Genomic DNA, 26,193 nt, shown 5'->3' with positions numbered 1-26,193 from the left:
CTACCTCAATCTGACCCTGTTTAGGATTAGTGATGTCTGGTTTTTCTTCTGTATCCTGAACTTGCGTTTCTATGCCTATCTGGTCCTGTTCAGGTCTTTTTACCTCTTTACCTTCTTCTGCCTGAACGTTTTCTCTATAACCTAGCTGTCCCCTCTCAGACTCAGGAATAGGGCTTTGGGTTTCTTCTGGCTGAGTATATTGTTCTCTCCATAACTGTTCCTGCTCAGGCTCCCTAACAGTCGTTTCCCTACTTTCCTGAGCGAGTTCTTCTATACCTGTCTGGTCCTCACTCTTTTCCTGTCTGTCTAACTGTGTTTGACTCCTAGCTCTTATAAGTACTTCAGGTATGTCCACCACTGGGATCCAGTCGTCCTGATAAGTGCTCGGTTGTTCTTGGGCAGCTACCTCAAGATCTTCTATAGGAAGTTCTTCAGCTGCACAACCTTCAGCACCATCAATTTCTCGTTTCAACTGAAACTCTTCTTCTTCAGGAGCTGGTACCCTTTTTGTATGACTCGCATGGATCCAATTAGGCAATCCTGCGCAATTTACAGCTGTTGAAGTAGTCAATATTACTTGATGTGGCTTGTCCCACCTTGGTGCTAGGCACAATTCTCGTATGTGAGTCTTCACAACTACCCAGTCACCGGGATTCAGATCATGCGATTGGCTCAGCTGTCTGTTGAAAGCGTCTTCCCCAACCTGATGAGAGATAGAACGGACTCTGTCAGCCAATTCTTTGCAATACTCCAAAACCAAGTCATCAGTTGTATTCAACAGCTTGTGTCCTGGTACACATGCCTGTCTCATGGCTCTTCCCATGAGTATCTCATGGGGACTCAATCCAGTATTTTTGTCTGGAATACTTCTGAGTCCTATCAGGACCAGAGGTAAAGCAGCAGGCCATTCCAGTGGGCTGGATGCACACACCTTTCCGAGTCTTGACTTGATCGTGCCATTTAATTGTTCTACCACCCCAGAAGCCTCTGGATGGTAAGCGCAGTGCAATATTTGTTCGACTTTGAATGCTTCACAAATTAGTCGAATTATTTCATTATTAAAATGAGACCCTCCATCTGATTAAATCGTTAATGGAAAACCAAATCTAGGGATGAGTTCTCTTAATAAAAGTTTGGCTACTGTCAAGCTGTCATTTCTTCGGGTCGGGTATGCTTCCACTCACTTTGAAAATAAACAAACTATGACAAGTACATATTTCAGCCCCGACAAGCAGGCAGTTGAATGAAATGTAATTGAAGTCTTACAAAAGGACCCTCTGCCTTTCCGATCTTTCCCATACAGACCATAGTTTTCCTGCCGGGGTTCATTTGTTGACATATTAAACATCTTTGGCAAAGGCTCTCTGCTACATTCCTGAACTTTGCGTTAAACCAATCTTGTCTGAAAAGTCGAATCATTGCATCTCTGCCCACATGTGTGTCTCCATGGTACATTCTAGCCATTGGTGCAAGCATACTGGTTGGCATGACTGGTCTGCCATCATAACAAACCCACACACCATCTTCTGCCCTTCTTTGACATCCTATTTTCACCCACTCTTCCTTTTCTCTCATGTCCACTGCGTCCTGCAGATCTTTCACCTCCTCCCAGGTTCCCACTCCTGCAAGTAGCATAAGTTGGCAGCTGATTCCACAAGTTTCGATATGCTTGTTTAAGGCAATTTTATGCCTTGCACAGTGTTGGGCCACTTGGTCAGCATATCAGTTACCGGCTGTCACATAGTCATCTCCTGATTGGTGAGCAGCACACTTAACCACGGCCACCTCTTTTGGTAATTGAATTGCCTCAAGTAATTCTTTCACAAAAATTCAATTTTTAATGGGGGTCCCTGAGGAAGTCAGGAAATCCCTCTGCATTCACAGTTGGCCAAAATCAAGCACAAACCCATAACCATATTGACTGTCCATGAATATGGTTACTGTCCAATTTTTCCCAATTTTGCATGCTTTAATTAAAGCGAGCAATTCAGCTACTTGTGCAGATCTGACCTCTGGTAAATAGGATGCTTCGACTATTCCAGTTAATGTACATACAGTGTAAGCAGCACTCAATCCTCCCTCCTCGTGTCGCATGCATGAGCCAACTACAAACAGCTCATGCTCTGCGTTTTTCAAGGGTTCTTCTTGTATGTTAGGAAGTGGTTTGGTGCTAAGTTCAGTCACATCAAGACATTCATGCTCAACCTCATCTTTCACTTCTTCTTCGTAAGGTTCAGGTAGTAAGGTGGCTGGATTAAGAACAGTACACCTCACTATTGTCACGTTTTCAGCCCCCAGTGTTATTCTTTCATAATTTGTCAGCCTACTGGGAGTAAGGTACTGCGTTCAGGTTCTGGTCAGTAAAATCACCACTGCATGAGGAACGTACACCTTGACAGGGTGTCCCTTCACAATTGACTCACTCTGTTCAATGCTCACACAAGTTGCAGCAACAGCTTTCAGGCAGCCTGGTAATGCACAGGCCACAGGTAGCAGAAAAATATGCCACTGGCCTTCTCATTAATGCATGTCGCTGTGTCAGAAATGAAAGTGCACAATTACCCCGCTCATAGCAGAATAATGCAAATTCTTTTGAATAGTCCGGCATGCCTAAAGCAGGTGCTTCACACAAACACTTTCTAAAAGATCTTATACTTTCCTCATCCCATTCTATAGGGTCTTTCGCTCTCTTTCTGGTCATTTGTACCAGGGGTTTGGCTAGTTAGGCAAACCCTACAATCCACTCCCTACAATACCCTACAACTCCAAGGAACATTCTTATTTCTTTTTTGGTTCGTGGCAGCTGCATTTGTCTTATTATTCTGATTCTTTCAGAGGTCACTCTTCTAATTTCTCTTTCTATTTGATGTCCTAATTATTTGACTGAGTTTTTACAAAACTGAAGTTTTTCAGGGCACACTTTATGTCCACCGTTTGCCAAATGATTTAGCAGTGCAATTGAATCAGTAACACAGTCATCTCGTGTGTTTGACGCCACCAATAGGTCGTCAGTATACTGCACCAGGACTGACTCTCTGGGCAACACAAGAGATTCAAGGCTTCTTTTGAGAATCTGATTAAAGATTGAAGGACTTTCAGTGTACCCTTGAGGCACACGATTCCACACGTAAACATGCTCTTCAAATTTGAACGAAAATAAAAACTTGCTATCTGGATGCAATGGAATAGAAAAGAAAGCATGACATAGATCGATTACTGTAAACCATCCGGCTTTCCATGGTATCTGATAAAGAATCACAGCTGGATTAGGCACTACTGGGCAGCATGGTACCACAATCTTATTAATTTTCCTAAGATCTTGAACCACCCTATATTTTCCGTTAATCTTCTTAATGCCAATTATAGGTGAGTTACAAGGGCTACTCATTATTTCTTTCAAGATGTTCGACCAATCGCTCAATCTCTGCTGCAACACCTGCTTTTACTTCTGGACTCATTTTGTATTGTCTGGTATTCGGATAAACAGCACCTTCTTTCACTGTTAATTTTTACGGGATCTACATTTGACGGTAATCCTATTTCTTTTCCAGTAAAATCCCATATTTCTGCATTTACAGTCAGTTTGACTTCAGCAGGTAATTCAGTTTGCGTCATTATTGAATACAACTCATTTACTTCAGTTCCCTGTTTAGCTAACATGAACTTGTAAACTCCATCACTACTACTAACAACAAAACCTCCCCCTATACAATTCTAAATTGGTGATACATCCAACAAATAACTAAAGCCTCATTGCATCACAGAAAAAGAGTATAATTCTTTTTTTTATAAAGATTTATTTTTATATAAACAATAATATAAAAAAGAGACATTTCAATTTACATAGTTTCCATAATGTGTACTAGCAAAGTCACAAGGCGAGCCCACAAACAAGAAACAATGATAATAATGTAACACAAAATTAGACCTCACATGACACAATAATGCAAAACAGACATGTGAATAGAGCAAAATGCATACAAAACGCAACAAAAAAACATGTGTATGTCACGTAAATACTAATAAAGAGGGAAATACAAAAATACACAGTAACACAAATTATTCATATCAACCAGTGAATAGCCAAAGCGCCGACGCGCGTTTCGGAGTGGACCCCAATGTCCACCAATTAGGCCCTTATCAGCCTTATGTTTTTGTTTTCTTCATCTATATGGACTTTGTACTTATTTATTTTTTTCCACATTTGTAGCGAATTTGTCTGTATGGGATGCTTTATATATTGGTACCCGAACTTCCTATTTGATCTACATTCATTTTGAGAACAACTAGTAGCCGCTTACCTCTCAAGCTGGTAATTATACATGTTCGGTCGTTGTTTACTTTTCCTTTCCTACTATGTAAATTGAAATGTCTCTTTTTTATATTATTGTTCATATAAAAATAAATCTTTATAAAAAAAGAATTATACTCTTTTTCTGTGATGCAATGAGGCTTTAGTTATTTGTTGGATGTATCACCAATTTAGAATTGTATAGGGGGAGGTTTTGTTGTTAGTAGTAGTGATTTTCCCCTGTTCTCCTTCCCCCTTTTATTCATTATTCAGGGGCCCTCTAGAGTTTAGTTTCTCTTGTAAACTCCAACTTCATCTGGGGGTTGTATTGCAAAACCATCCGGTGTGCAAAATATGGTGCAATTAATTTTGCACAGTAAGTCCCTTCCAAGCAAATTTACAGGGCTTGAGTCACAGACCACAAATGTATGCATTTCTTTCCAATTTCCAATTCGCACATCCATTGGTTCTGTGGTCGGGGTTCTAATCCGTTTATTTGAAAGACCTACAACTTGGATGTTCTCTCCCGAGAGGGGCAGGTTAGGAAAGTCTGCTGTCCTCACAGTAGACCTGGTAGCATCAGTATCCAACAAGAAAGTGATATCATTTCCTTCCACTTTACCTTCCACGTATGGACCTGACTGATCTACCGGTACGGATGCGCCAAGTACGCACTCCCTTTCCTCCCCACTCAGGCACCGTCATTCTTGATCATAATCAATTAGCAGATCCTGCAAAAGAAACTGTGATGTTACAAAATGTTTCTTACCACTTCCTTCTGGAAATCCGGTGTCCACACTGTACTTTGCTTGACTCACAAAATTTGACTTAGGGGCAGGTGGCAATTGACTCTGAAGATCTATACCCTCTTGCTGATGACTCATTAACACCTCATTCTGCGTCTGTGGATTTAAATTTTGATTCAGGCCATTATTAACTTGTATAGCTTTACACTCGTTCTTCCAATGCCCCAACTTCTCGCACCCGTGACAGGGAAATTTTTTCTTTGCCTTTTCCCGATTCAATTTTCCCCTAGGTTTTCCCCCATTATTGTCACCTTGACCCTGTGCTCTTCCTTGATTTTCTGACTTTTTATTTAATTGGATCTCTTGCTGTTCAGCTAATTTAACTTGAGCCCACATTACTTTTTCTTCTAAGGCTTTTCGTTTGTTATCAATTTCGTCCCCACAATATTTAGCATATTTTAAAATTTCGTCAATGGGCTTTGATTGCCAGCACAGCATGTGCTGCTTAATCATTTGAGATATATCCAATCAGCCCAGACAAAAATCGGTACACAAAATGAGTCATTTCTTTATTTTCTAAGCTTTCAAACCCACTATACTGTTTGAACACCTGTAAAAGACGTTCATAGTAGGCATGCACAGACTCATTTTTCTCTTCGGTTTTTTTGTCTATTTTTCCCCAATAAGTTTCTTTCGGGGGAATTTTACTCTTCAGGAAAAGTGATCACCTGGTGATATTTTTTCATTACATCTTCTGACGGGGCTCCTGTCTTTGAATCCCTTGGATACTCCTCAATAGGCCAATCTACAGTAATTTTACACTCTGTCCGCAAACCTGCAGGTACCACTATGTCAAACAGACCATCCAGATCTTTCAACAAAACCTTTGATACTTTCACAAATCTCTCAACTTGTCTGTACCATTCCACTGGTTTATCTCTCAATTTTGGGAAATCATTTGTAAATGACAAAATATCCTGTCTATTCCTTGGCACATGTACGTACGCCACTCTGGGTACTTCTCTCATTGGATACAATCTTTCAGTCTTTTCTGTTTCTTTCATGACATATTCAGATGTCGTTCGATTTACCTGTGCTTCTTCCTTTTTCTTTGCTCATCTAACTTTCCATCTTTCAAGATCTCCCCAGTTTTGCAACAGAAATAACAATTATCTGATATTCAACTTTCTTCTAGACACATTCATGTTTTCCAAATCCTTATCAGAAAATTCTACTCTATATGGTTTCTGCAACACCTTTGACTTCCCTATGTTAATTCCCATTTCCGATGCCAGATTTGTCAGCTTTTCATGGAATGCCTTTGTATTTCGTGTAATGCTTCTACAAATGAACAGTAATTCATCCTCACTGTATGTGTTTAATCTGTCTAGACTCACATTTCCAGCAACCATATCTTCTAATTCTACTCTCAATTTGAAAATGTCTAATATTTTTGGCTGTGACTTTGGCCTCTCTATTTCTTGAGACCATCTCTCTATATCTTCTGGGGTTACTATTTTGGCACTTCTAGTTCCTGATGATGTTTCCAGTCTAACTTCTTTTGAACAACTGGGTAAATTTCTCTTTGGGTTTCCATCATTGACTCTCTTATAGGCAAATCCATTAATGATATTACTGATTCACATTCACTTGCTTGATCATCTATTATTATCTTTTCTTTTGTATGTTCTATGCTTGGGTAGGTATTACAGGAACTTTAGGGCAGTTTGATTTTTCTCCATACAATGGAACTATCGGACCTATTGTCACTGGTATGGTCAATGCTTCCAGATGTGCGTTTATCTGAGCTATTCTCTGAATCAATTCATCTCTATTTTTATTTATTGCTTCCCTTTCTTTTTCTTGAAGTACCCTGTCTGTGGTATCATGTACTATCTGGGTAACTAAAGGTGTTCCTATCATCGGGGCACTAGGGGTCATTCTATTGAATCCATCGTTATAAGGTGGAGGACATTTCATCAATATGTCTTCTAGGTATCCCTCTTCTGTTTCTCCACTACCTAATATGGTTAAATGCTTAGTTTTCTCTGTACATTTACCTCCTGTTTGCTCTTCTGATGTTAACACAGGATAGAAACCTTCTGCCAGTGAAAAGAGCAAGGACCCCCCAGAACAATGGATATAACAATTCCTAGGTTAGGGTAAATATGTATGAGAAAAATAACTCCTAGGCAATTGAATAGTTTTAAAAGAACACAATAAATGTCATTATCTATAACGCAACAGAAAGAGAAGATTACAGGATATATTTCCAATTTAATAGTTACTTATTAAAAACATCATCATATTATAAAGAATGTACATCATACATAACACATAATTTCTTGCCATAGAAAAACATATAGAAAACACATAAAAAGTGGCAGTGATTTAAGTCTTTGACACGCGTTTTTAGCATACACAACGCCTTCCTCAGGAGTAGCCACAACTTTATTTTTAATTCTAGGATTGATAGAGTTACTGCGATGAATTGCCAAACTTCTTTTCTTACTTCTAAGGTTTAAAATCTGATATTCTTTTAGTGAATCCAAATACGGATAAGTTGGTTCACAGTGAAAATTTAAAACGTTATCAGCCACCTCCTTTTGTTTCTTATTCTTATTGATGATTCTCTGATCAGATGTGTTAAACCAGTAACACACCTCTTAAATCGGCATGGATGGCTGATTCTCAAAAAGGAAGGAGCGGCTTCTCTGTATATAGTTAATGCCTGACTACGGGGTGCCGTGCTGAAAATGGCTGCCGGCGTCTCTAGTTTGGAATGCAGGTACCTGACACACCTCAGGGGCCAGGCGGCTGCTACAGCAATTTGGCCGCTTCACATTGGTGCCTATGGCTGTAATTGTGGTGGCTAAGCACCCCAACTGCCATTTTACAATGTGTATATCACTACCACGATTGCGGTTCCCATTTGCTGTAGGGCATGGGCATTGGCAGTGACACAATGCAGGGGCCAGGCGGTCGCTTCCGCAATTTGGCCGCTTGATATTGGTGCCTATGGCCGTGATTGTGCTGGCAGAGCACGCCAACCGCCATTTTCCAATGTGTATATCACTACTGGGATTGCGGGTCCCATCATTGGGTGTAAGGGCATGGGCATTGGCGGTGACACACCACAGGGGCCAGGCGGTCGCTATCGCGATTTGGCCGCTTGACATTGGTGCCTATGGCCGTGATTGTGGTGGCGGTGCACACTTATGGCACCTATGGACACATCATGCTGTGGCAGTGGCAATGGCCAGTTCTCAACATTGTACAGTAGGCACATGAATCATGCCACCAGATAGTGCAAACCAATGCTAGTGTAACATTTAGCCCACTGATGACTACACATGCCATGTCAGTGCACAGGATTACATGCATTGGCATGTACTCCCTAACATGTCACTTATGATATTGTTGTGCATGTACACAGATCTGTGGTGTGATGGACTCTCAAATATGTACACATTTAAATGTGTGAGATGGCTAAGCAACACACAGTAATGAAGGTCTGACTACATAATATGCCTATTTCACTGTGTACATTGCTGAGCTCCTGCACATACTTGATCTTTGTGCACACACTGTGCTCATTGTGTTGTTAATGTGTGCCCTGTCCGACGTATGCAGGAAGCTGTGGCAGGTACAGCAGCTACGTAGAAGCCAGCAGTGTCGCTGTGTCACACATGTGCTGTGTCAACTACTCTCGGGGCTGGTGACACAAGATGTTGAAATGTACCTTTTGGCATTCACATAGTCTGAATCTATTTTGGGGGTACTCACTGTGTGAATACTGGACAAGTGTACGACTAGTTCAGATCAAGGTGTCCCTACATGTAAGTTGTGCTGTAAGCTGAGGTTTGTTGCCAGTCATTGTTGGCGCTGTCTCAGTCAACACGTAAGATGTTGGACACATCAAATAGGGTGATTGAATTGACATGTGTCCCCTTTCATCTCACCTAGGAGACGACCAAATATAAATCATCCATGCACAGTGCTGGCAGACATGGAGGAAATTCCGTCTGGATCAACCTACCCTTCAAGACCTATGTGCTCTGTTGGAGCCCCATTTGATGCCTCGCAGAACCTATCCGACTGCTTTGACACCAACGTGTAAGGTGATGGCGGCCCTGAATTTCTGTGCTACTGGTTCATTCCAGTACACGGTGGCCAACGCAGGTGGGATGTCGCGACCTATGTTCAGCATGGTGCTACTTGATGTCCTGTCCGCTATGATGACCTACAAGGACAGACACATCCATTTCCCCAGGAGGCATGAATTGGCGGCTATGAAGGGTGATTTTTATGACCTTGGCCACATCCCTAATGTTGTTGGTGCCATTGACAGCACACATGTTGGCCTGGTTCCACCACAGGCAAGTGAGCACATCTACAGGAATAGGAAGCATTTCCATTCCATCAATGTAAAAGTGGTATGCCAGGCAGATATGATAATCTCACATGTCTGTGCCAAATTTCCTGGATCAGCCCATGACTCCTACATACTGCGTAACAGCTGATGGCAAATCTGCATCCAGAGCATGCGTGGATTGTGGGTAAGTACCCAGAGTCAAGTAGTGTGCTGTATGTGTGACATGCTGTTCTCAGCTACTGTTTATATTACAAAATTGCTCCGTGTATCTCACACCTAGGTGACTCTGCATATCCCAACCGGCCTTGGTTGCTGAGCCCACTTAGGAATCCAAGGACCCCGGGTGAAGTCAGCTACATTGATGCCCATGGGATGACACGTCGTGTGGTGGAGCGTACTTTTGGTCTACTTAAGTCATGATTTTGCTGCCTGGACAAGACCGGAGGTGCACTGATGTACTCTTCCCAAAAGGTGTGTCAGATCGTAGTTGCATGCTGCATGCTACACAACCAGGCCTTGCGCAAAGAGATCCCCCTGCTCCTGGACGATGATGAGCAGCCAAGGCCCCCACCTGCAAACCCTCACATGTCCAGTGAAGAGGATAGTGGAGAGGAGGAAGGTGTCGACCTGCGCCAACAGCTCATCAACCGCTACTTCCTTTGAAGGTGAGTGAAAATGTACAACGGTGCCATTGTCTGCTGATTTTGTGGTTGGTGAAAAGGCCTAGGGGAGCTTTGTGACTGCTGCCTGTTGTTGGCTCTGTGCTAGCTGCTAATGTTTCTGGGACAGGGTAGTTATGCACAGCTACAGGATGTCTATGTCAGTACTGTTGATCATTGTAATGTGTGTAGATTTGGGTACCTTGATGATAAGTGTTGTGTAATGGCTGTAATGCCATCACCTGACAAGTGAATATTGTTCTCTTGTGTTTTCCTAGGTCCCTTCAACCTCTCAATGCCTCAAAACATCAGTGCTCCTGGTATATTGTAAACAGAGTCAACACTGTGCCTCCTGTGATAAACATGGAGCTGACACGAACACATAGGTGTGTAAAGAGTGTTTATTTACAATGGGTATATGTGACAGGGAAGTGAATATTTACAAAAAGGTGAAAAGGGAATCAATGAGTTGTCAGTGATGGTAGATGGGACAATAGAGTAGTCACCACATTGATGTGGTGACCCAGTCCTACAGACGCCTGCCAACAACGTGGCAGAGTGGCCAAGGACAGTCAACATAGTCAATGGCAAGGTGAAGAGGGGTGCCATCATGGCTGGCTCCTTGACTGGCGTTTGGCTGGTGCTTTGCCACGTGTTCCTCCCTTGTTTTTCCTTGGACGGCCCCTTGAGCGTTTGGCAGGGGGGGCCTCTGCTGCAGGCTCAGTGGGGTCTGAGGACTCACCCCTCTCTGTGGCCGCAGTAGAGGTGGAGGGACTGTCATCCTGCGGGCCACTGGAGGGAGGTTGAGCTGTTGGTGGGGCCACAGGCCTGTCTCTCAGGACACCCACAAGCTAGCCCAAGAGATCCACGATTTGGACCATTTGTGTGTCTATGGACCTCAGCAGCAGACGGAGCTCATGTGAACCTTCCAGAGCCTGGCCCGTGTGTCCCTGGGCTCGTTCATATGCCCCAAGGACTCTGGCAATGTTGGCCAGGGCTTCAGTACCAGTGTCCGGTAGATTTTGTCACCCAGTTGCCCTTCCACCTGCCCTGCTGTCCTGGGCCTGTGGCGTCACCACTCTATGCACCTGCGTACTCTCCCTGCCCTCCTCAGATTGTGGGGTGATGTGGGCACCCTCAGAGGCAGGGACAGTGTTGCTGGCAGCACTGGTGGTGGTGGTTGAGGCAGCACAGGTCGTAACAGCAGGGGTCAGCACAGTTGTTGTTGCTGAGGTGGTGGCGGGGGGGACAGTGGGCTCCTGGTACTGGTTTTGCCCTAGCATGCTTGATGGGCCCGCTACTGGGTCCGCATCCAAGGAATCTAGGGAGTCAGCATCAGAGAGTCCATGTTCCGGGGGGGAGGGGGGGAACTGGCTCTGCAGGTTGGTGTTGTCATCTGCAGCGGTCAGTTCTTGGTCATCTGTGGAACAGAGGGGGAATGGTCATTGAAGTACACACCACATGCTTGGTGTTAGACGTTTGGATGTTACATGTTGTACACCATACAGTTTACATTGACATCACTTTGTATAGCTGCACGGTACTGAGCATCATGGCATGATGTGGAGGTACATACATTACTTGTCCATGGTGTGACATGTCAATAGATACCATGCTCCACGTACAGATTGTGTGATTACACAGACATGTCGTCATCTAAGGACTAGCAGCACAACAACTTTATGTGAAGCGTCTTTGTTGTTTACTCTGCATGGAAGACATTACATCTGAGCATGAACTAGCCATTATAATCTCATGCATACCTTTGTCATATCATGTGCTTCGCGTTCTTTTTACAACTGACCATGCTTGTTTTGTTTTCATATAGACCTTGGTGCTCTGCCCCATGGCACTTACAGATAGCATTCACTGCTGTGCATGATTGTGCCCTGAATTTCTTCAACATGTGATTTGGTGAGTCACACTTTGCTTTCTGTTATGTTATTTGGATTTTTAACGAGCACGGATACTCACGAGTGTCCTGGCACAATGTCCTAAGGGGAGCAAGGAGCCTAGCAAACGAAAAGGTAAGTTTTCAGACTTTTCTTGAATACTGTCTGGTCTGCAATATTGCGTAATGCCAGGGGAAGTGCGTTCCAAGCAGCTGCAACCCAGCGTGCCAAAGAACTGCCACCAAGCCTCTGGTACTTAAATCGAGGAACCAGTGCGAGTCGGTGGGATGCCGATCGCAACTGTCTCGACGGCACATACAAGGTGAACCGATTTTGCAGATAAGATGGTCCAAAACCATGCAGAGCACGATGGGCGAGGACCAGCGATTTAAACTTCACCCGTTCAGTGATGGGGAGCCACTGAAGGGAACGCAGGTGATGATGTACGCTATGTCTGGCAAGATGCCCAGAAGAGGTCTGGCTGCTGTATTTTGGACCACCTGGCCGTTCGTCTGGGTGATTTTACAGCGGACATCCGAAAAGTTCAGTGCGGGGTTCCCCAAGGCTCCTCCCTTTCCCCCCTCCTGTTTAATCTCTATATTGCCCCTCTTATCTTTTCTCTCCAACAAATGGAGGTCTCCGTATTTAATTATGCGGATGACCTCCAGCTGGTCTTTAACCTCTCCTCTTCCCCCTCTTCTATCCTTAATTTTCAATCTGTCATGCTCCACATCCGGGACTGGATGAGCCACAATCACCTTAAACTCAACCCTGACAAGACCGAGCTGGTGTTGACGGGTGGTTCATCCAGCCCCTGGTCCCCTCTCTTCTGGCCCCCTTCTCTTGGCCCCTCTCCGGAACCCTCTACCTCTGTTAAAACTCTCGGCATAAAACTGAACTCTCAACTCACCCTCCACTCCCAGGTTAGCTCTGTGGTATCTTCCTCTTTCCTTTCACTGCGCATTATACGCAGGGTGTCCCGTTTCTTCACCTTCTCAGCTCTCAAACTCATCATTTTAGCCATGGTGGTCTCCCGCCTGGACTACGGCAACGCCCTATATTCAGGTATCCCTGCATATAGCTTACGGCGTTTGTAGCAGATACAAAACCAGGCGGCCCGCCTGGTCTTCAACCTTCCCAAATTTCACCGTTCCTCCCCCCTCTTGAAATCCCTGCACTGGCTTCCTGTGCAGGCCCGTATCCAATTCAAGCTCGCCTCCATCACCTTTTTGGCCCGACTGGACTTGGCTCCAGCATTCATCTCCTCAGAAATCACCCCCTATGTACCCACTAGGGAACTCCGCTCCTCGTCCCAGTCCCTCCTCACTATCCCACGCTATCGGACAAAGAAGTGGAGTGGTTCGAAATTTGCTACCCTTGCCCCGATCCTCTAGAACTCCTTTCCCCTAGCTCTGCGATCCATTTCCCTGTACCCGCAATTTCGCAAACATCTCAAAGCCCATCTGTTCACAAAATTCTTTGATTAAATCCCCAGCAGTCTCCCCCGTCTTTTAGCCCTGGATCTGGTTAGCAATAGCGCCAAGAAACCGCTGGTGTACGAGCGCTTTACAAGTATTTTAAAACTCAAACTGAAGCTTTTTTATCAGGTAGCCAGGAATGCCGATGTAGAGTGCATTGGCATAATCCATCAGGGATAGGATGAGAGCAGTTCTGTGACAGTTACATATGCTTAGCTGCCTGCACACTGGAAGTGGCTATTGGATCTATGCCAAGTTGGGTGGGATGTGAGGGCTGGTGTGGTCATATGGATCCATGCTGTTTGAGAGAAATGGCAGGGTGCATGCACTGTCTACCTGCCTGTTCTGTGGCACAGTTGTGGGGAATTACTGACACGTTTCTGGGTGTGGGGTGGAGTGTTCCATCCTGCTGAGCTGTGGGAAAAGATGGGGGTGGTGTGAGTTGTAGTGCTGGCTTCCCAGCCCCCAAACACCCCTCCCTGTGAAGATGGCTATCTACCTGTAAGTTTGGTTAGTGAAATACAATGGCTGCCACATGCTTCTGGGTGGGGGAGTGCTCCATGCTGCTGAGCTTTGGGACCAGGGTGCCTGGTGGGAGTTGTAGTGCTGGCTTCCCAGCCCCCAAACACCCCTCCCTGTTAAGATGGCTACCTACCTGTTAGGTAAAGGTGAGCAATGGAATGTCTGCCACATGGTTGTTGGTGGGGGGAATACTCCATCTTGCTCAGCTTTGGTACAAGGGGGCCTGGTGGGAGTTGTAGTGCTGGCCTCCCACCCACAAACACTCCTCCCTGTTAAGATGGCTACCTACCTGTAAGTTTGATTGGTGAGATACAATGGCTGCCACATGCTTTTTGGAGTTGGTAGTGCTCCATCTTGCTGAGCTGTGGGACAAGGGGGCCTGGTGGGGGCTGTAGTGCAGTCTTCCCACCCACAGACCCCCTCCCCGTTAAGATGGCTACCTACCTGTAAGTTTGATGTGCGCAAACACCCCTCCCTGTTAAGATGGCTACCTACCTGTAAGCTTGATGTGAGCTAACACCTCACCCTGTTAAGATGGCTACCTACCTATAAGTTTGATGTGATTAATAGAATGGCTGCCACATGGTTCTGGGTGGTGGGTTTGCGGGACAAGGGTGCCTGGTGGAAGTTGCAGTGCTGGCTGCCTGTACACATGCCCCCATGGTAATGTTGCTAGCTACCTTTGGGGTGAATGAGAGGGAGTGAATGTTGGATCTGTGAGACATGTGTTGGGGAGAGTGTGGTGCACATGAATGGAATTGGGCCTATGAGGTGTGTTTTGTAGTTGTGCAAAACAGTACATAGCAGTGTGATGATAGACACTTGTTTGTACTTACCAGCCTCCACTCCCTTGGGTATTCCTGTGATACTCTCTGGATGCAGTATGGCAAGCACCTTCTCCTCCCATGCAGTGAATGTTCTTGGTGGAATGGGAGGGACACCGCCAGTCATCTGAGCCAGCTGAAGATTCTTGTTGTTCCGCTCTTTCCCCTGCCTCTTGAGGTCATTCCACCGCTTCATGATCTCCTTCTTGGTGCATGGGGTGGTCCCTACTGAATTGACTTTGTTGACTATCCTTTCCCACATTTGTGTTCTGGTGGCTAATGGTATCTGTTGGACCAGGTTACCAAACAATTGTAGTTCTACTCTGATTATCTCATCTACCATGACTGACAACTCATTGTCAGTGAATTTGGGCATTTTCTTGTGTACCATGGTGTGTGATGTGCAAATGGTTTGAGGTGCAGGTGTGAGAGTGGTGGTGGTGATGTAATTTGTGTGTGTGTGTGTGTTGTTGTGCTGGTGAGATGTGTGGTGGTTTGCCTCTCCTTTGTGCTGTAGGGTTAGTTCCTTCAGGGGTGGAGTATTGCAAAGGATTCTGGTCAGGGAAGGGGCTGGTTGTATACTCAGCTATGTGGGTGTGTCAAAATGGAGTATTGCTGTCAGGTGTGTTGTGTGGGTTGTCCTGGCCTTTGTATTTTTTTAGTTGCCATGGGGATGTGTCATTGGTGTGTGTTAGGTGTTTTTGGGGGTTGAGCTACTTTGATGTGTACACTTGATGGCCTTGTTGTGTCTTTTTTTTGTTGACCGCCATAATTGTTCCGGAGCGGCCACGGCGGTGGGTATGCAACAGCCCTTCTATCGGCTCTCCCATTCATCACTGTTTGCGATCGCGGCGGTCGGAAACAGCGGATCGTTCCACTGTTACCTCAATGGTATCCTAATTGTGCGTGCGGTCAATCAGCTGGCCTTGCGGTGGGTTTGGCTTTTTCTGCCGTGAATCCGACCGCCGCTGACGGATTTTCACCTGCTCTGCCCGCAACCAGCGGTCTTTTGTGCCATCGTTCTGCCGCGTCGTTTTTTTCTGGCGATTGATCCTAATCGGACTGCCGGTTTTGACGCGGTACGTGCGGACGGTTCATTTCCGCTATCATGGCGGTCGGAATGGTTTTCCAACCGCCATCCTAATAGACCCCTAAAGTGTCGCTAATTCACTCAATTCTGAACAGCCAAGCGCTGCACCAGTCATTGTAACAGATACAGGCACCCTTACACACATGGGCACATGCACTCTCATGTGTACCGACACTCACACACACTTTACATATACAAATAACATTCATTTTCAAAAACACACATTCATATTTTGGGGCATCTTGGCACTGAATAAGAGATGTTTATTCTTATTCAACTCAGTGGTACTAATTTTATTTCAGGCTGATGAAAGGCTGAATGGAGCGGCTGAGATTCGAACATAGATTTCTATACCGATACACACATAAACACTAACATTCATATAAACACACTCATGTATACACACACACACTCATATGCACAAACACTCAAGCGCTCACTCACTGCACAAACGTTATCATGTGAACACACCCAGATAAGCACACAGATGCTCATGGGCATCCATAGGTTCACATGCACACACACACTCACATGCACAATACACTTGTGGACACACTTGTGCACATATGCACGCACACGCACACACTTATGTGCAAAGACTCGCTCACACACACAACATAAGCAACCTTCAACCATTTATTTTTCTTGCTGTAGCGGTTACACTTTTTCTGTGGGAGCAGGGCGGCAGGGCCCATCATCATCCCCAGGCATCACCAGGCGGGCTACTCATACCATTGTTACTCATACCCAGAGGCCCGAGCCTCTGGGTCTTGTAAGTCTCAGGAGATCGCTCTTCTGTGTAAGGCCAGAGCCTTTGGGTCCTGTGAGTCTTGGGAGATAGCTCCTCTGTGTAAGGCCAGAGCCTCTGGGTCTTGGGATTCTTGTGAGATAGCCAATTTGTGTAAACCAAGAGCCTCTGGGTCTTGTGAGTCTTGGGCAATAACGCCTCTTTGTAAAGCCAGAGTCTCTGTATCTTGTGAGATATCTCTTCTGTGTAATGCCAGAGACACTGGGTCTTATGAGTCTTGGGAGATAGCTCTTCTGTGTAAGGCCAGAGACTCTGGGTCTTACAAGTCTTGGGAGATAGCTCTTCTATGTAAGGCCAGAGACTCTGGGTCTTACGAGTCTTGGGAGATAGCTCTTCTATGTAAGGCCAGAGACTCTGGGTCTTACGAGTCTTGGGAGATAGCTTTTCTGTGTAAGGCCAGAGACTCTGGGTCTTACGAGTCTTGGGAGATAGCTCTTCTGTGTAAGGCCAGAGACTCTGGGTCTTACGAGTCTTGGGAGATAGCTCTTCTGTGTAAGGCCAGAGACTCTGGGTCTTACGAGTCTTGGGAGATAGCTCTTCTGTGTAAGGCCAGAGACTCTGGGTCTTACGAGTCTTGGGAGATAGCTCTTCTGTGTAAGGCCAGAGACTCTGGGTCTTACGAGTCTTGGGAGATAGCTCTTCTGTGTAAGGCCAGAGACTCTGGGTCTTACGAGTCTTGGGAGATAGCTCTTCTATGTAAGGCCAGAGACTCTGGGTCTTACGAGTCTTGGGAGATAGCTCTTCTGTGTAAGGCCAGAGACTCTGGGTCTTACGAGTCTTGGGAGATAGCTCTTCTGTGTAAGGCCAGAGACTCTGGGTCTTGGGATTCTTGTGAGATAGCCAATTTGTGTAAACCAAGAGCCTCTGGGTCTTGTGAGTCTTGGGCAATAACGCCTCTTTGTAAAGCCAGAATCTCTGTATCTTGTGAGATATCTCTTCTGTGTAATGCCAGAGACACTGGGTCTTATGAGTCTTGGGAGATAGCTCTTCTGTGTAAGGCCAGAGACTCTGGGTCTTACGAGTCTTGGGAGATAGCTCTTCTGTGTAAGGCCAGAGACTCTGGGTCTTACGAGTCTTGGGAGATAGCTCTTCTATGTAAGGCCAGAGACTCTGGGTCTTACGAGTCTTGGGAGATAGCTCTTCTGTGTAAGGCCAGAGACTCTGGGTCTTACGAGTCTTGGGAGATAGCTCTTCTGTGTAAGGCCAGAGACTCTGGGTCTTATGAGTCTTGGGAGGCCAGATACTCTGGGTCGTATGAGTCTTGGGAGATAGCTCTTCTGTGCAAGGCCAGAGACTCTGGGTCTTATGAGTCTTGGGAGGCCAGATACTCTGGGTCGTATGAGTCTTGGGAGATAGCTCTTCTGTGCAAGGCCAGAGACTCTGGGTCTTGGGAGCTAGCTCTTCTGTGGGTTCACTGACAGAATATCGATGTAACAAACATCGATGTTCTAAATATTGAGAAAAAAATATCGACTGCTAAAAAATCAATTCTCATACGTTAACAGGTATGTTAAAAAATATCAACTCAAAAATATCGAGGTACAAAATATAGATGTAAAAAATATTGATTTAAAAATATATATAATATAAAATAATATATATTAAATATTAATATTATTTTTTCTAAATAAATTAAATGTTATATATATTTCAACTAAATATAACAAATAAACTTAATGTAAAAAAATATAAACACACAAACATAATAATTTATACATATAAATATATTTAATTAAAAATAATGTATCTATTATCTTTATTTAATTTTTTTACTTTAGAATGATGTAAGAATAATATATATATATATATGTGTATATATATATATAACAATAATTTAAAATAAAAGAATTCTAAAATAAATTAAAACATTAAACTATTAAAATAAATTTAAACTTACATTTCCCAATACAATCAGTGCAACAGTAGGGAAAGTGTTGGACAGCAGAATAATTAAATTTACTATTCCAACGTCAGTGAGTGCAACAGTAGGGAAAGTGTTGGATAGTGGAGGGGTAAAAATTACTATTTCCACTCCAGTGATACCAACAGTAGGGAAAGTATTGGATAGTGGAGGGGAAAAAACTACTATTCCCACTCCAGTGAGTGCAACCGTAGAGAAAGTGTTGGATAGCAGAGGGGTAAAAATTACTAGTCCCACTCCAGTGAGTGCAAAAGTAGAGTAAGAGTTGGATAGAGGAGGAATTACATTTAATATTCCCACTCCAGTGAGTGCAACAGTAGGGAAAGTGTTAGCTAGCGGAGGGGCAAAAATTACTATTCCCAACTCAAAAGTGTTGGATAGCTGAGGGATGAAAATTACAATTCCCATTCCAGTGAGTGCAAAAGTTGGGTAAGTGTTGGATAGCGGAGAGGTAAAAATTACTATTGCCACTCCAAAGAGTGAAACAGTAGGGAAAATATTGGATAGCGGAGGGGTAGAAAATTACTATTCCCACTCCAAAGAGTGCAACAGTAGAGAAAGTGTTGGATAGCGGAGTGGTAAAAATAACTATTTCCATTCCACTGAATGCAACAGTAGGATAAGTGTTGGATAGCGGAGGGGTTAAAAAGTTTATTCGCACTCCAGTAAGTGCAACAGTAGGGAAAGTGTTGGATAGCAGAGGGGTAAAAATTACTATTCCCGCTACAGGGAGTGCAACATTAGGGAAAGTGCTGGATAGCGGAGGGGTAAAAATTACTATTCAGACTCCAGTGAAGGCAACAGTACGGAAAGTGCTGGATAGCGAAGAGGTAAAAATTACTTCAGTGAGTGCAATATTAAGGAAAGTGTTGGATACCAGAGAAACAAAAAATACTAATAACATTTAAGCAGTTGAAAAAAACTAAAAATATTACAAAATCTTAAATATCATAAAAATAAAAAAACAATATTACAAAAAATTCAATTAAGTATATTAAACATATAAAAAGAACACATATTATCATATTAACTACATATAATGAAAACCTACAAATAATATATCAAATAAATTAATAAATACATTTATAAATAATTATTATTTAAAGATTTCAAATCCTGAAAAATTAAAAAATTATTTAAAACATAAATGTTTTTCTTTTATTTCATACCCTATAACACCACACCAATAACGAAACACATAATTAATAATCAATTAAAAAATCTTATTGATAAACAATGTTTTAAAACATTGAATACACAATCTTTAACACTCTTATATCCACAACACACAGCTAAATTAAACTATAAAATAATAAAACACAATTTTATTTGTAAAAGAAAAACTATTACTATTAACAAATAATAATTAAATAACAAAATGTTATTTAATATCCACCCTTTACCCCTTTTAAAGTAAAAACAAAACACAAAAAAACCATTTACCCAAAATAAATATCAAATAATTAACAATGATATATTAATTAATTAAACACAAATGACTTCCCACCCTTTACTCCTACACCGCAACACACACGTAAAATTAATTACACAATTACCATGATTAATTATCAATTCATCAATTAAAAATAATTTACTTCCCACCCTTTCCACCTATAAAAAGTACCACACACAAATATAATCAATTACACAATTACCATAATTACTTACCAATTCATTCATTAAAATGAACAACCAATTATTAATTAATTAATAATAAATTACTTTACACATTTAACACTGTAACATCTTAATTAAACAAATATTGATAAATAAAAATTAATCACTAAATTAAATATAATTAAATGACTTCCCACCCTATTCCTCTATAAACCCACAACCCGCTATAGAACTAAAAATGCAAAAATGAAATAAAAAATGTAATACATTTTATATAAATAATTACTTCCCACCCTATTCCCCTATAAACTCGCAACTCGTTACGGAACTAAAAACGCAAAATTCAAATAAAAAATATTAATAAATGTAATATAGTTAAATTACTTCCCACCCTATTCCCCTAGAAACCCACATCCTGCTACGGGACTAAAAGCGCAAAATTCTAATAAAAAAAATTCATAACTACTAAAAATGTAACACATATATTAAAAATACAAACAAATCTTATACAAAAAATACATCACATACGTATAAAATATATACTAAAATACATAACAATAATAAAAAACGATATTTTTAACAACTATATTTTTGCAAACGATATTAAACACTTCGATATTTTTAAAATTGGTATTACTTACCTTAAGTCGATATTCTTGACCACGATATTCTTGCTTTCGATAATCCTGTCCCACGATTTTAATGACTCGATATTTGTGCACCTCGATATTTTGTACTCGATATTCTGTCTCTGCACCCTTCTGTGTAAGGCCGGAGCCCATGGGTATTTTGAGTCTCTGGAGATAGCTCCTTTGTGTAAGGATGGAGCCTTTAGGTCTTGTGAGTCTCTGGAAATAGACCCTCCGTGTAAGACTGGAGCCTCTAGGTCTTGTGTGTCTCAGGAGATAGTCTTGTGAGAGTCTCAGGAGGTAGCTCCTCTGTGTAAGGCCGGAGCCTCTGGGTCTTGTGAGTCCCTGGAGATATCTCCTTTGTGTAAGGCCAGAGCCCTTGGGTCTTGTAAGTCTCAGGAGATAGCTCCTCTGTGTAAGGCTGGAGCCTTAGGGCTCTGTGAGTCTTGGGAGATAGCTCTTCTATGTAAAGCCAGAGCCCCTGGGTCCAGTGAGTCTTGAGAGATAGCTCCTTTGAATAAGGCTAAAACCTGTGGATCCTGTGAGTCTCGGGAGGTAGCTCCTCTGTGTAAGGCTGGAGCCTTTGGGCTCTGTAAGTCTTGGGAGACAGTTCTTCAGTGTAAGTTCGGAGCCTCTGGGTCCTATGAGTCTCGGGAGATAGCTCCTCTGTGTAAGGCCAGAGCCTCAGGGTCTTGTGAGCCTCAGGAGATAGCTCGACTGTGTAAGGCCAGGTCCCCTGGGTCCTGTGAATCTTGTAGGATAGCTCTTCTGTGTAAGGTGGAGCCCCTGGGTCTTGTGAGTCTTGGGAGATAGCTCCAATGTGTAAGGCCGGAGCCTCTGGGTCTTGTGAGTTTCGGGAGATAGCTCCTCTGTCTAAGGACAGAGCCTCAGGATCCTGTGAGTCTTGAGAGATAGCTCTTCTGTGTAAGGCGGAGCCCCTGGGTCCTGTGAGTCTTGTGAGATAGCTCCTCTGTGCAAGGCGGAGCCCCTGGGTCCTGTGAGTCTTGGGAGATAGCTCTTCTGTGCAAGGCGGAGCCCCTGGGTCCCGTGAGTCTCGGGAGAAAGCTCTTCTGTGTAAGGCGGAACCCCTGGGTCCTGTAAGTCTCGTGAGATAGCTCCTCTGTGCAAGGCAGAGCCTCTAGGTCCTGTGAGTCTCGGGAGATAGCTCTTCTGTGTAAGGCGGAGCCCCTGGATCCTTTGAGTCTTGTGAGATAGCTCCACTGTGTAAGGCCAGAGCCTCTGGGTCTTGTGAGTCTCGGGAGATAGCTCCTCTGTGTAAGGCGGAACCCCTGGGTCCTGTGAGTCTCGGGAGATAGCTCCTCTGTGTAAGGCGGAGCCCCTGGGTCCTGTGACTCTTGGGAGATAGCTCTTCTGTGTAAGGTGGAGCCCCTGGGTCCTGTGAGTCTCGGGATATAGCTCTTCTGTGTAAGGCGGAGCCCCCGGGTCCTGTGAGTCTCATGAGATAGCTCATCTGTGTAAGGCGGAGCCCCTGGTTCCTGTGAGTCTTGGGAGATAGCTCTTCTGTGTAAGGCGGAGCCCCTGGGTCCTGTGAGTCTCAGGAGATAGCTCTTCTGTGTAAGGTGGAGCCCCTGGGTCCTGTGAGTCTCAGGAGATAGCTCCTCTGTGTAAGGCGGAGCCTCTGGGTCTTGTGAGTCTTGGGAGATAGCTCTTCTGATTAAGGCGGAACCCCTGGGTCCTGTGAGTCTTGTGAGATAGCTCCACTGTGTACGGCCAGAGCCTCTGGGTCTTGTGAGTCTCGGGAGATAGCTCCTCTGATTAAGGCGGAGCCCCTGGGTTCTGTGAGTCTTGTGAGATAGCTCCACTGTGTAAGGCCAGAGCCTCTGGGTCTTTTGAGTCTCGGGAGATAACTCTTCTATTTAAGGCGGAGCCCCTGGGTCCTGTGAGTCTTGTGAGATAGCTCCACTGTATACAGCCAGAGCCTCTGGGTCTTGTGAGTCTCGGGAGATAGCTCTTCTGATTAAGGCGGAGCCCCTGGGTCCTGTGAGTCTTGTGAGATAGCTCCACTGTGTAAGACCAGAGCCTCTGGGTCTTGTGAGTCTTGGGAGATAGCTCTTCTGTGTAAGGCGGAGCCCCTGGGTCTTGTGAGTCTCGGGAGATAGCTCTTCTGTGTAAGACGGAACCCCTGGGTCCTGTGAGTCTCGGGAGATAGCTCTTCTGTGTAAGGCGGAGCCCCTGGGTCCTGTGAGTCTTGTGAGATAGCTCTTCTGTGTAAGGCGGAGCCCCTGGGTCCTGTGAGTCTCAGGAGATAGCTCTTCTGTGTAAGACGGAACCCCTGGGTCCTGTGAGTCTCGGGAGATAGCTCTTCTGTGTAAGGTGGAGCCCCTGGGTTCTGTGAGTCTTGTGAGATAGCTCCACTGTGTAAAGCCAGAGCCTCTGGGTCTTGTGAGTCTCAGGAGATAGCTCCTCTGTGTAAGGCTGAACCCCTGGGTCCTGTGAGTCTCGGGAGATAGCTCTTCTATGTAAGGCGGAGCCCCTGGGTCCTGTGAGTCTCAGGAGATAGCTCTTCTGTGTAAGACGGAACCCTTGGGTCCTGTGAGTCTCAGGAGATAGCGCTTCTGTGTAAGGCGGAGCCCCTGGGTCCTGTGAGTCTTGTGAGATAGCTCCTCTGCATAAGGCGGAGCCCCTGGGTCCTGTGAGTCTTGGGAGATAGCTCTTCTGTGTAAGGCGGAGCCCCTGGGTCCCGTGAGTCTCGGGAGATAGCTCTTCTGTGTAAGATGGAGCCCCTGGGTCCTGTGAGTCTCGTGAGATAGCTCCTCTGTGTAATGTGGAGCCCCTGGGTCCTGTGAGTCTTGGGAGATAGCTCTTCTGTGTAAGGCGGAGCCCCAGGGTCCTGTGAGTCTCGGGAGATAGCTCTTCTGTGTAAGACGGAACCCTTGGGTCCTGTGAGTCTCGGGAGATAGCGCTTCTGTGGAAGGCGGAGCCCCTGGGTCCTGTGAGTCTTGTGAGATAGCTCCTCTGTGTAAGGCGGAGCCCCTGGGTCCTGTGAGTCTTGGGAGATAGCTCTTCTGTGTAAGGCGGAGCCCCTGGGTCCCGTGAGTCTCGGGAGATAGCTCTTCTGTGTAAGACGGAGCCCCTGGGTCCTGTGAGTCTCGTGAGATAGCTCCTCTGTGTAAGGTGGAGCCCCTGGGTCCCGTGAGTCTCGGGAGATAGCTCTTCTGTGTAAGACAGAGCCCCTGGGTCCTGTGAGTCTCGTGAGATAGCTCCTCTGTGTAAGGTGGAGCCCCTGGGTCTTGTGAGTCTCAGGAGATAGCTCTTCTGTGTAAGGCCGAGCCCCTGGGTCCTGTGAGTCTCAGGAGATAGCTCCTCTGTGTAAGGCGGAGCCTCTGGGTCTTGTGAATCTTGGGAGATAGCTCTTCTGATTAAGGCGGAACCCCTGGGTCCTGTGAGTCTTGTGAGATAGCTCCACTGTGTACCGCCAGAGCCTCTGGGTCTTGTGAGTCTCGGGAGATAGCTCTTCTGATTAAGGCGGAGCCCCTGGGTCCTGTGGGTCTTGTGAGATAGCTCCACTGTGTAAGGCCAGAGCCTCTGGGTCTTGTGAGACTCGGGAGATAGCTCTTCTGTGTAAGGCGGAGCCCCTGGGTCCTGTGAGTCTTTTGAGATAGCTCCACTGTGTACGGCCAGAGCCTCTGGGTCTTGTGAATCTCGGGAGATAGCTCTTCTGATTAAGGCGGAGCCCCTGGGTCCTGTGAGTCTTATGAGATAGCTCCACTGTGTAAGGCCAGAGCCTCTGGGTCTTGTGAGTCTCGGGAGATAGCTCTTCTGTGTAAGGCGGAGCCCCTGGGTCTTGTGAGTCTCGGGAGATAGCTCTTCTGTGTAAGGCGGAGCCCCTGGGTCTTGTGAGTCTAGGGAGATAGCTCTTCTGTGTAAGACGGAACCCCTGGGTCCTGTGAGTCTCGGGAGATAGCTCTTCTGTGTAAGGCGGAGCCCCTGGGTCCTGGGAGTCTTGTGAGATAGCTCTTCTGTGTAAGGCGGAGCCCCTGGGTCCTGTGAGTCTCTGGAGATAGCTCTTCTGTGTAAGACGGTGTGTAAGAGTCTCGGGAGATAGCTCTTCTGTGTAAGGCGGAGCCCCTGGGTCCTGTGAGTCTTGTGAGATAGCTCCACTGTGTAAAGCCAGAGCCTCTGGGTCTTGTGAGTCTCGGGAGATAGCTCTTCTGTGTAAGACGTAACCCCTGGGTCTTGTGAGTCTCGGGAGATAGCTCTTCTGTGTAAGACGGAACCCCTGGGTCTTGTGAGTCTCGGGAGATAGCTCTTCTGTGTAAGACGGAACCCCTGGGTCCTGTGAGTCTCGGGAGATAGCTCTTCTGTGTAAGGCGGAGCCCCTGGGTCCTGTGAGTCTTGTGAGATAGCTCTTCTGTGTAAGGCGGAGCCCCTGGGTCCTGTGAGTCTCAGGAGATAGCTCTTCTGTGTAAGACGGAACCCCTGGGTCCTGTGAGTCTCGGGAGATAGCTCTTCTGTGTAAGGTGGAGCCCCTGGGTTCTGTGAGTCTTGTGAGATAGCTCCACTGTGTAAAGCCAGAGCCTCTGGGGCTTGTGAGTCTCAGGAGATAGCTCCTCTGTGTAAGGCTGAACCCCTGGGTCCTGTGAGTCTCGGGAGATAGCTCTTCTATGTAAGGCGGAGCCCCTGGGTCCTGTGAGTCTCAGGAGATAGCTCTTCTGTGTAAGACGGAACCCTTGGGTCCTGTGAGTCTCAGGAGATAGCGCTTCTGTGTAAGGCGGAGCCCCTGGGTCCTGTGAGTCTTGTGAGATAGCTCCTCTGCATAAGGCGGAGCCCCTGGGTCCTGTGAGTCTTGGGAGATAGCTCTTCTGTGTAAGGCGGAGCCCCTGGGTCCCGTGAGTCTCGGGAGATAGCTCTTCTGTGTAAGATGGAGCCCCTGGGTCCTGTGAGTCTCGTGAGATAGCTCCTCTGTGTAATGTGGAGCCCCTGGGTCCTGTGAGTCTTGGGAGATAGCTCTTCTGTGTAAGGCGGAGCCCCTGGGTCCTGTGAGTCTCGGGAGATAGCTCTTCTGTGTAAGACGGAACCCTTGGGTCCTGTGAGTCTCGGGAGATAGCGCTTCTGTGGAAGGCGGAGCCCCTGGGTCCTGTGAGTCTTGTGAGATAGCTCCTCTGTGTAAGGCGGAGCCCCTGGGTCCTGTGAGTCTTGGGAGATAGCTCTTCTGTGTAAGGCGGAGCCCCTGGGTCCCGTGAGTCTCGGGAGATAGCTCTTCTGTGTAAGACGGAGCCCCTGGGTCCTGTGAGTCTCGTGAGATAGCTCCTCTGTGTAAGGTGGAGCCCCTGGGTCCCGTGAGTCTCGGGAGATAGCTCTTCTGTGTAAGACAGAGCCC

This window comes from Triturus cristatus, chromosome 7, assembly GCF_964204655.1.
Source record: "Triturus cristatus chromosome 7, aTriCri1.1, whole genome shotgun sequence".
Classification (NCBI taxonomy): domain Eukaryota; kingdom Metazoa; phylum Chordata; class Amphibia; order Caudata; family Salamandridae; genus Triturus; species Triturus cristatus.
The sequence above is the reverse complement of the archived record's forward strand: the minus strand, read 5'-3'. Positions refer to the sequence as shown.